General features: G+C 44.6%; 1 pseudogene; it reads left to right on the forward strand.

The window, feature by feature from the left end:
* The first annotated feature begins 733 nt into the window (after positions 1–733).
* Positions 734–11,585, forward strand: LOC120990634 (annotated as a pseudogene).
* Positions 11,586–12,499: the final 914 nt, after the last annotated feature.

Consider the following 12,499-nt stretch of genomic DNA (forward strand, 5'->3'; position numbering starts at 1 on the left):
GAAGGATACTACACTAGCAATTAACATGCCTGCTATTTTGGGATTTCATCCTCCCCGATGGTCTTCACAAAGGTGATGTCAGATCTGATTGCGTTCTGTTATGATAAGTCCATAGTTAGATGACCTATTGATTTTAGAGAATGCCAAACAGGACTTTTACAGGCAGTTACTGTTTGTATTGAAGACGCTACAGAAATTGGGTTGGATTATCAACTTCCAAAAGTCATCACTGACCCTTCTACAAGGAAGGAACCAGAGGAGGGTCACATCTATTCTTCCTGTTCCTGCCTGGTTGGAGGAGGGTCTCATCAGCGTAGAGCTGCCGTGGAGGACTCATGAAAAGAAAATTACCAGTAACAGTAACTGTCATCCAGTTGTTCATTTAAGTGTCTCTCTCCATCCACAGGAGTACACAATAGTGAAGAAGACATTGGGGGACTGTGTGACTCCCATCATCCATCTCCAGGAGTCAGGAGGGCGGAGCAGGACCCCTCACCCCATCACAGAGCCTCCCCCTCACCCCCTGATACATGAGCAGAAGATCCTAGAGCTCACCCACCAGATGATGGAGCTGCTGACTGGAGAGGTGACACTGCTGGGAATGCTGGGAAATTCTCCAGTAACAGCACTGGAGGGGTCTGGGTGATGACGGTGTCATTGTGTTGTCAGGTTCCTATAAGGTGTCAGGACGTCACTGTCTATTTCTCCATGGAGGAGTGGGAGTATATAGAAGGACACAAGGATCTGTACAAGGAGGCCATGATGGAGGAGCACCAGCCTCTTATATCACAAGGTAAGAGCTGTCATGTGCAGTGTATACATGTGTGTGCAGTGACATGTAATGGAGGAGCACCAGCCTCTTATATCACAAGGTAAGAGCCGTCATGTGCAGTGTATACACGTGTGTGCAGTGACATGTAATGGAGGAGCACCAGCCTCTTATATCACAAGGTAAGAGCCGTCATGTGCAGTGTATACACGTGTGTGCAGTGACATGTAATGGAGGAGCACCAGCCTCTTATATCACAAGGTAAGAGCCGTCATGTGCAGTGTATACACGTGTGTGCAGTGACATGTAATGGAGGAGCACCAGCCTCTTATATCACAGGGTAAGAGCCGTCATGTGCAGTGTATACACGTGTGTGCAGTGACATGTAATTGAGGAGCACCAGCCTCTTATATCACAGGGTAAAAGCCGTCATGTGCAGTGTATACACGTGTGTGCAGTGACATGTAATGGAGGAGCACCAGCCTCTTATATCACAGGGTAAGAGCCGTCATGTGCAGTGTATACACGTGTGTGCAGTGACATGTAATGGAGGACACCAGCCTCTTATATCACAGGGTAAGAGCCGTCATGCGCAGTGTATACACGTGTGTGCAGTGACATGTAATGGAGGAGCACCAGCCTCTTATATCACAAGGTAAGAGCCGTCATGTGCAGTGTATACACGTGTGTGCAGTGACATGTAATGGAGGAGCACCAGCCTCTTATATCACAGGGTAAGAGCCGTCATGTGCAGTGTATACACGTGTGTGCAGTGACATGTAATGGAGGAGCACCAGCCTCTTATATCACAGGGTAAGAGCCGTCATGTGCAGTGTATACACGTGTGTGCAGTGACATGTAATGGAGGAGCACCAGCCTCTTATATCACAGGGTAAGAGCCGTCATGTGCAGTGTATACACGTGTGTGCAGTGACATGTAATGGAGGACACCAGCCTCTTATATCACAGGGTAAGAGCCGTCATGCGCAGTGTATACACGTGTGTGCAGTGACATGTAATGGAGGAGCACCAGCCTCTTATATCACAAGGTAAGAGCCGTCATGTGCAGTGTATACACGTGTGTGCAGTGACATGTAATGGAGGAGCACCAGCCTCTTATATCACAAGGTAAGAGCCGTCATGTGCAGTGTATACACGTGGGTGCAGTGACATGTAATGGAGGAGCACCAGCCTCCTATATCACAAGGTAAGAGCCGTCATGTGCAGTGTATACACGTGTGTGCAGTGACATGTAATGGAGGAGCACCAGCCTCTTACTTATATCACAGGGTAAGAGCCGTCATGTGCAGTGTATACACGTGTGTGCAGTGACATACAGGTGTCTGTACTACTTATTGTAAGGGAATATTTAAATGTGAATTTGACCATTTGAGAATAATTAAGTAGGCTAAGTGATAAAAATATTTACAAAGTGTGATTAAATATATAAATATGAAAAGAGACAAATTACATACTGAATAGTAAAGGTAAACAATAATCAATCACTTTGCTGCAGTACAATGGGGGGGGGGGAGGGGGGGACTCATGTTGTAGAATATAGCCAACACCCCATGGTTATAGAAGAGAGAGATAGTAACCTACAACATCCTACCTGGATAATGTTCTCGGCGGAGTTCCAGTTATTTGTCTTTGTGCACAAAAGTTTATACCTTTCAGCCCCTCCTCCTAAGGATGTCCAGTGTGCAGTATGTATGTCTCTGAGATAATCACTCAGGAATGCAGTCTTCTCAGCATAATGGAGGGTTTGTATATGTTATCTAACTATCCCTAACGCACTACATTACAAGGAATATAGAAGGTAATATAATAATAAAAGGGGACAGAACCAATCAGTACTTCATTATGCATGTAAAATACCCTTACAACCCAGGGGAGAACCCTACTTTTTAGATAAACAGGGAGCTCAGAGTCTCCTGCCTCCACACACTGCACTGACAGGAGCTTAGATACACACGGCACTGCCCGGAGCTTAGATACACACCGAACTCAGGGTATTCCCATCAGTGCAGCTTTATGAGGGTCTGAGATATGAGGATGAGTTTTACTTTTTCTCGTCCTCATTATAGGGGACATGGGACTCACTGATTAACCTTTATTCCTTCTTTTTTTTTCAGGAGGAATGAAGAAAACCAGCAATACGACCCTTCTCCTGAATGAGCCACCAAGGATGGACAGTAAGGAGATCAGCAGAAGAATATTAGACCTCACCTTGGAGATTGTCTCCCTGCTGAGTGGAGAGGTAAACTTTATTCGATTTCTCTCATCTTTATTGTATTCTGTAACAAGTCAGAAGGAGAATCCATCATAGGAAGTGATAGGAAGAGTCCAGGGTCCTGTAGAACGGCCTCCAGACCTTCCAAGTGACGGAGAACCTGAAGATCAGCCCCCAATATGGTGAGTGATGTGTCATGTGACCAGTGACCAATAGTCATGTTGTAGTAGCCATGAGAAGGTAAGTAGGCACGTTGTACCAGGAGGAGAGGGCCGGAGGAGAGCACATGGCCCCTGAAGGGTTTATTACCTAAGTGTCTCTCTCCATCCACAGGAGTACACAATAGTGAAGAAGACATCGGGGGACTGTGTGACTCCCATCATCCATCTCCAGGAATCAGGAGGGCGGAGCAGGTCCCCTAACCCCATTACAGGGCCTCACCCCCTGATACATGAGCAGAAGATCCTAGAACTCACCCACAAGATGATGGAGCTGCTGACTGGAGAGGTGACACTGCTGGGAATGCTGGGAAATTCTCCAGTAACAGCACTGGTGGGGTCTGGGTGATGACGGTGTCATTGTGTTGTCAGGTTCCTATAAGGTGTCAGGATGTCGCTGTCTATTTTTCCATGGAGGAGTGGGAGTATATAGAAGGACACAAGGATCTGTACAAGGAGGCCATGATGGAGGAGCACCAGCCTCTTATATCACAAGGTAAGACCCATCATGTGCAGTGTGTACACGTGTGTGCTGTGACATGTGATGGAGGTCCAGTTACTACGGAAGGGGGATAGGAGGATCCATCGTCTGTCTCTTCCAAAGGTGCCTTCCTGTAATGTGCTAGGGATTCCACAACTGGCCTTCTAGGTCTTCCACCCTGGAGCTGTGGACTTCATCTTCCTGCAGTTGGTCAGAATCTAAGGTAGTTGTCAGATGCAGCCGGAGTTGTTTAGTTCCTTTAGCAGGGATGCCAAGCCAATTGGGCTCGGTGCCGGTGTCACATGCTTCCCGAGGTGGGCCATTTTAACAGTCGGTTGCTGGCAACAGGTGCCTGTGATTGGTCTTCTAAGCCTCACTGGCGTGTGTTGAACTACTGTCTAGATCCCTGGCATTCTGATTTTTAGATTGTCCCTGACCTTGCTTCTGATTGCTGAATATTTCCTCTGAGGTTATCTGCTGGCTCTGACCACATCTGGTATTTGACTCTGTGTTTGTATCTTGTTTGTGCTGTGACGTATGTCTCCGGTTTGGACTGATTTTAACTTACTTTTGGATTCTGATCCAGTCCTTGTTTTGACTGTCTGGTTTTGACCTCTTTCTGTTTGACTACTCTTTTACCCCACTAGGTTTAGGCTCCTGCAGTTAGTTAAGTTAGGGACCGTTGCCAAGTTATGGGCTGCTAGTCAGGGTAGATCATGCAAGTGGGTAGGTAGGGACAGGGCCGGTGCAAGGATTTTTGCCAACACAAGCGAAGCTACATTTTGGCGCCCCCCCCCCCCCCGCAGCTCACCTGGCCCTGGTTCCGTCTGCATCAGCTGGCTCCTCCTCTGTGTGGTCCTGGTATCTTCTCTCTGCTTCAGATAATCGCTGGTTTGAGGACCGTATTTTTCACCCTATAAGAGGCACTGGCCCATAAGACGCACCTAGGTTTTAGAGGAGGATAATAAGAAAAAAATATTTTCCATTACACCTCAGGTCAGACCAGCAATCAGACCCCCAATTTTAATCAGGCCTCAGATCAGACCCCCATTGCCTCAGATTAGCCTCCCATGTCAGCCATTAGCTCCCCATGTCAGCCATCAGCCCCCATGTCACATTTCTCCCCCTCAAGGCCTCCATGTCACATTTCACCCCCTCAATGTCACATTTCTCACCCCTCCATGTCACATTTCTCCCCCTCCATGTCAAATCACCTATGTCACATCAGCCCTCACATTTCTCCCCCTCCATCCATGTTGTCACATTTCTCCCCCCTCCATCCATGTTGTCACATTCATCCCCCTCCATCCATGTTGTCACATTTCTCCCCCCTCCATCCATGTTGCCACATTTCTCCCCCCTCCATCCATGTTGCCACATTTCTCCCCCCTCCATCCATGTTGCCACATTTCTCCCCCCTCCATCCATGTTGCCACATTTCTCCCCCCTCCATCCATGTTGCCACATTTCTCCCCCCTCCATCCATGTTGCCACATTTCTCCCCCCTCCATCCATGTTGCCACATTTCTCCCCCCTCCATCCATGTTGCCACATTTCTCCCCCCTCCATCCATGTTGCCACATTTCTCCCCCCTCCATCCATGTTGCCACATTTCTCCCCCCTCCATCCATGTTGTCACATTTCTCCCCCTCCATCCATGTTGTCACACTTCTCCCCCCCTCCATCCATGTTGCCACATTTCTCCCCCCTCCATCCATGTTGCCACATTTCTCCCCCCTCCATCCATGTTGCCACATTTCTCCCCCCTCCATCCATGTTGCCACATTTCTCCCCCCTCCATCCATGTTGCCACATTTCTCCCCCCTCCATCCATGTTGTCACATTTCTCCCCCTCCATCCATGTTGTCACACTTCTCCCCCCTCCATCCATGTTGTCACATTTCTCCCCCTCCATCCATGTTGTCACATTTCTCCCCCTCCATCCATGTTGTCACATTTCTCCCCCTCCATCCATGTTGTCGCATTTCTCCCCCTCCATCCATGTTGTCGCATTTCTCACCCTCCATCTTTGTTGTCCCATTTCTCCCCCTCCATCATGTCCATTTCACCCCCCGTGCCACTTACATTTCTACCTGTGGACAGACTACTCAGAGACATTTGTCCACACAGTTACCACCAACAGCTCCGCCTCCAGTCTCCACCCTTCTCTGCGCCCTCAAGCAGCTGCCTGCCCTATTATAGAGCCGGCCCTGGGTAGGGATACCGGTGCGGGTGGCGTACAGAGCTGAACTGTGTGTTGCTATTTAGCCACAGTTTTGTAACGCCCTTATGGTCCTTACTGTCCATCCTTTCTCAGACCTGCAGTCGCTCAGTGGCGCCGCCTGTGTTTCTACTGCACCAACATCTCTGCGGCCTGACTCATTTAACAGCATGTGCACAGTAGACCAAAAATCCTCTCCAGCTCCCGAGCAGCTGTAGATTTTCTGCCAGACAGATCCTCAGAAGATGCTCCAGACTTATTACCTCTTAATAATTCGGGCGCATCGTACACCAGCGGGGTTCACTATTTAGACCGGTGTAAGAAGCGTCAATCTTAATACATCTCCCCACTCTGTCTATGACATTCCACACCCAATAGAGCTAAAACAGCCCCTTTTATAAACTCCTCACACGAATAGTGTAGGTCCGTTATGTGCTGTCACGTTCCAAATATTGTGACTCCTTCCCCTGCACAAGCGCCATCAGTGCCCCTCACAGTGAAGAAACATTATGGCGTCGGGGATCTCATGGAGGTAAGATGTTGATCGCATTTGCATGACTGAAGCGATAAGATGTGATTAAGCTACCTCAGGAGAGATAACAGAGACAGCGGCAGAGTGGTGTCTCATTAGGGAGGGAGATAGGCTTCCTGGTCAGACAAATGGGTGGCAGGCATCTCCTTACCAAAATCTGAGTCAAGGTGGGTAGAAAGCGTAACCTGGTAATACAATGATTTTGCCTTTCATTTTTCTGAGAGTATACAGGACGGATGTTGTTGTTTTTTTTTCTTAAAAATAATGTCAGCTTTGCATCCTCCATCAATAAAAAATTTGCCTGAAAGCAGTGAAATCCACTAAGTGGTGTGGCAGCGGCTGCACCACCAGCAGCTTGGCCAGGTGGATGTTCAGTTTGCACACATGCGGATCACTGGGCACATACGGTTGTTACCTGCTCACACTTTCTGTTATGGATGACTGACGATGAAGCAGCGAACAGGAAGGAGGAGTTGTTTGAGCAGGAGAAGCAATAGTCGATGATGTTTTTGATGATGACAACAACACCGTACTGCTTGTAGATGTGGCCTGGCTACTAGAATGATGACTGGGAGAAGGAGGACTGTCTTGCTCACATTGGTTCTTGCCACATCTTATTTAAGGCCTGCTGAGCTTGCTCACTGCAATGGTTTTGGTAGCTGGCACCAATGTTTAGAAAAATTCCCACACGGGAGATGGCCATGCAGAGTCACCACCATCCAAGCTTGACCTGGGTCTGACAGCTGTTAAGACTGCACCAACAACTGCAGCGACATCGCCTTCTTCCGCTATATTTTGTAGAAACAAATGGTCATTTGGACAGTCTACTACAATAGATGGTAATTGTGACGCAGGAATATAAGTCAGGTGGTACATTATTCTGTGCTAAATGGAATTTTTGTTATAAATTTAGTTTTTTTGAAAAAAAAAAATTGTGCAATTGGAAAGAGACTGCAGTATAACTGTGACACAGAAAAACGTCACGTACACTAGGCTGACCGAGGAATGGAATCTTTGTAAAACATTCCCACAAAGCAGTTACCCAGACAGAGCCACCACCAGCAACGCTAACATTTCTGCCACCAGCTTGCCCTACTTCTGACAGCTTTTGAACCTGTACCCACAGCAGCGGCATCGCCTTCTCCCGAGCATCAGTTTTGTAGTAAAAAGTTTGTGATTGGACGTAGTAAACTACAATATAACAGTGAGTGACACAGAATGTAATGTCCGGTACACTAGTCTGTGATGAATTGAATTTTTGTAATAACATTTTGAAAAACTTTTAAAACAGTGAAGCCAAACACAGCTGGTCCACTTGTATTTTTTGTAATAAAATTTTCAACAATTTCTTTTAAAAAAATGCCCAGTAGGAGACAGTCTGCAGCAAAAATAAATGCTGAAACTTGAAGAATCTGTGCAACAGCTTTCTGGAAAAAATATGTATTTGGACAATGTTCAGTGCAATGATGTTAACAAAAAAATGAGCAGCCAGTACATGGCTCCTGCACACCAGAAAAAAGGCATACTACAACAAAGCTAGCACAGGATTGCCCATGGCTGGAGGCAGCAAAGCAACACACAGAACCCTATATGACCCTTTTACTGTCACCAGCTAAAAACTCTCTCTATAAATGAATGAAATCAATCCATCTAAGTAAATGTCTAAATGATTTCCCATCGGACTCTGAACTCGCTGATAACTTTCTTTTTACGAGTTGCTGAGAGGTCCTGCCTCATCCATGTCCAAGCTCAGAATAGTTTCCTTGTTTGTGATCATAGTACCTATGACCTGTCCATATCGTTCTTTCTGATTGGCTGAGGCTGACTGCAAGGCATTATGGGAGAGCCCCCCAGGGCAGGGACTCTCGCAGGGTCTTGTGATCCTCTCTATTAATTGATCCTCTCTATTAATCACCCCTGCTCTGCTGTGCTCACAACTGTACTGTGAAATGTAAAATGTTGGATGCCATTTTGAGCAATTTTATGAATCAAATTTGTAGAAGATGAATTTGTAGATTACCAAATTCATTCACGAAGTCTCACACTAACGGGTGTTGCCCGCCGAGAGCATATCACTCCCTCTCTTAATGCCTTGCACTGGCTCCCCGTCCAACAACGGGTGATGTTCAAGATTGGATGCTTCATGCATAGGGTATTCCATGGTGTGGGGCCCTTGTACCTGCAACGTAAATTTGCTAGTAAATTGTTCTCTGGAATAGGTGCCTTATCTTCTAGGCCTTTGCGGCCCATGGTAAAGTGTCATGCCTTCTTCTTTTTCCTCCCTTGTTGAATCAGCCAGCTAAGCGCATCGAGGCCCTAAGGGTAAGACTGCGTGTACACAAGACTATACATCATCATCATCATGAATTTTGCCTACACGGAGGCAATACATTTTAATGCATTACAAATACAGCATTAAAACTGAAGTGTACCAACGAATCGACTTTGGATCTCTGATCCAAAGCTTGATTCACTCAACTCTAATTATGAGGAAGCTCTTATGTCATATGTGATTATTGTACAGACACAGACGTCTCAGTGATGGCCACCTGCACTCACAGGACACTTCACTAGCTCCACCTTCTTAATTCTTGATAGGACCCTTTTTCCCCTTAAAACATCCTGAATTCTTAGTGTAATGGACCCAACAAGGTGCTGGAAACCTTTATTACAGGTTCTGATTGATGACCTCACTCTGTCTATTCCACTGCATCCTACAGATGTCTATAAACCTGAGGTCTGGTGACTGTGCAGCCCTTAGGTCATATAGACCGCATTGTCATGTCCGTGAATTCAGCCTGAGACGTGCGCTTTACAGAACGTCATGACATATCATCTTGTTAAATGTAGACTGTGGCCATGATTAAATTGTTGATAACAATGTTAAAGAGGATCTCCCAAGATTTCACAATACAAACTGCTTGTAGTATTAAACAGATCTCTTAGACCTGATGAGGCCGGTGTACTTATTTTGAAATTCCATTTCAGAATGCGAATATTAAAGTAAGAAAGTAAGATCGCTCACGAGTCCTATATTCACAAGCTGTACTCAGTCTCTTCCCACTGTTGCTCCTGATATCTCACACATGCGCAGTGCAGGCTGCAGTCCTCATAGCTGTGTAGTAAAGAAAAGCAGCAGATGCAATTAGAAGCTGTAATCTTACATTGAATCTCCTGCTGGAAGACGGGCACATTCTCACTAAAGAGCCAGGGAGTCTGAAGCTTGTACTGAGCATTGTGAGATTTCAGCAGCAGCAGACGAGGATATACACTTGTGAATTAAGCTTTAGGTGGGTATTATGACATGGATTCTTCTAGTTGAGGACATCAGTATCATCAGGTCTAAGATCTATTTATAATCATTACAGTTTGTGTTGAGGAACGTGGTGATGGATGCTTGTCTGTCATATATGTGTTGACAAAGTGCGAGGCTGGTGTCCAGACATGGTCTGTTCAAATTTACAGTTTTATCAAATCTTGACTTACTGTATATAATAAAAGTTGTGAGCAGGTGTAAACCAAAATCTTCGACTCTATCAGGACATCAGAAAGTGTTATAGAAAGCCTTATAAGATGGCATAACAAATGCAGTTTTTGGGCCATTTTGTTAGCCACAATGAGTGAAATGAATGGATTTTACCGCTCCTTCCTGCTGGATCCACTTCCAGCCTAACAGGAACTTTATAAGTTTGTATGCCTAACAGTTTGGTAAAATATAAAACCGCAAATTTCAATTTTTATATTAACAGAAATTCCCAGTAAGAGTTCTGAGGAAAACTTCATGTTGTTACGAAATTATAAAGTAGAAGATGAAGATATAATGCAGCGCTCTTCAGGAGAAAACCTTAATATTTATCCAGGACTTCACAGTACAGAATTATCATATAATGGCGAACCTTTTCCTGAACAATCGCACGTTGTTATCACAGGTACAGCTCAGAAAGGTGGTAAAAGACTTCAGTGTGGTAAACAGTTCACAAAAAGCTTGGACCTTTGTACACAAAAAAGAACTCACACAGAGGAGAAGCCATACTCCTGTTCAGAATGTGGGAAGTGCTTTACATATAAATCAAATTTTATTATTCATGAGAGAATTCACACAGGAGAGAAACCATATCCATGTTCATACTGTGTGAAATGTTTTACACAGAAATCAGATCTTGTTAAACATGAGAGACGTCACACAGGAGAGAAGCTGTTTTCATGTTCAGAATGTGGAAATACTTTTATACAAAAATCAGATCTTGTTAACCATGAGAGAATTCACACAGGAGAGAAACCATATTCATGTTCAGAATGTAAAAAATGTTTTACACTGAAATCAAGTCTTGTTAAACATCAGAGATTTCACACAGGAGACAAACCATATTCATGTTCAGAATGCGGGAAGTGTTTTATACAGAAATCACATCTTATTACACATGAGAGAAGCCACACAGGAGAGAAGCCATATTCATGTTCAGAATGTGGAAAATGTTTTACACAAAAATCAGATCTTGTTAATCATCATAGATTTCACACAGGAGACAAACCATATTCATGTTCAGAATGTGGGAAATGTTTTACACAGAAATCATATCTTATTAGACATGAGAGAAGTCACACAGGAGAGAAGCCATATTTATGTTCAGAATGTGGGAAATGTTTTACACAGAAATCTCATCTTATTACACATCAGAGAAGTCACACAGGAGAAAGGTCATATTCATGTTCAGAATGTGGAAAATGTTTTACACACAAATCAGTCCTTGTTAAACATCATAGATTTCACACAGGAGAGAAGCCATATTCATGTTCAGAATGTGGGAAATGTTTTACACAGAAATCACATCTTGTTACGCATCAGAGATTTCACACAGGAGACACACCATATTCGTGTTCAGAATGTGGGAAATGTTTTAAAAATAAATCACATCTTGTTACACACGAGAGAAGTCACATAGGAGAGAAGCCGTATTCATGTTCAGAATGTGGGAAATGTTTTACACAGAAATCACATCTTATTACACATGAGAGAAGTCACACAGGAGAGAAGCCATATTCATGTTCAGAATGTGGGAAATGTTTTACACAGAAATCTCATCTTATTACACATCAGAGAAGTCACACAGGAGAAAGGTCATATTCATAATGAATGAAAAAGACAAGCACGCACAAAACCTTTTTAAGAAATGGAAATCTTTTATTGTTTGTTCCGGACACGGAAATAAGGAGTATAATGCAACCATTCACTTTAACGGGTTGGTACCTGTTGGAGCAATTGAAGGGCAGGTTGGGTAGGTTGGAAATGCAAGACACAACTAATAGTTAATTATTATCGGTGCATTATCTACCGATTACCAGATAGCGAGCCACAACAAAGAGAAGTCTTATTTCATGTTCTGCACTCTGAAAATGAGGCCTCCGCTTGTGAGGTGGGTTCGGCAACTATTAATGTCTCATAGAGTTAGACCTGAGACCTATGATGTGAGTTCCCGAGTTTGACTGTTTACTTAATGATACACTTACTGAGAAGTGGGTCTGCGCACCCTCTATACTTTGCACATACATTGTATTGCTTGTCGGGGTATCCACCCGAATGTTGTGTTTGTAATAATTAATAATCAATAAAACTGTTAAAAAAATAAATAAATCAAAGGTCATATTCATGTTCAAAATGTGGGGAATTTTTTAGAAGTAAATCACATCTTGTTATTCATGAGAGAATTCACACAAGAGACACACTATATTGATGTTCAGAATGTGGGAAATGTTTTACACAAAAATCAGGTCTCGTTAACCATGAGAAAACTCACAAAGGAGAGAAACCATTTTCACATATTTTAACATATCATCAATTTATTGATGGACCTTAACCACCTCCCGACCGCCTAACGCAGGGATGCATCCTGCGGGCGGCCGTGTTATTCCTCCTTGATGCATCGGCGCGTCATCTCGCGAGACGCGACATTATGCGCATATTCGGCCCGCACATGCGCAGTGCGGGTCAGCAAAAGTTGCAGAAGGAGTTGGTCACCAGCCTGCCAGGGAGTTGGTCACCAGCCT

Source organism: Bufo bufo, chromosome 2, assembly GCF_905171765.1.
Source record: "Bufo bufo chromosome 2, aBufBuf1.1, whole genome shotgun sequence".
NCBI lineage: Eukaryota > Metazoa > Chordata > Amphibia > Anura > Bufonidae > Bufo > Bufo bufo.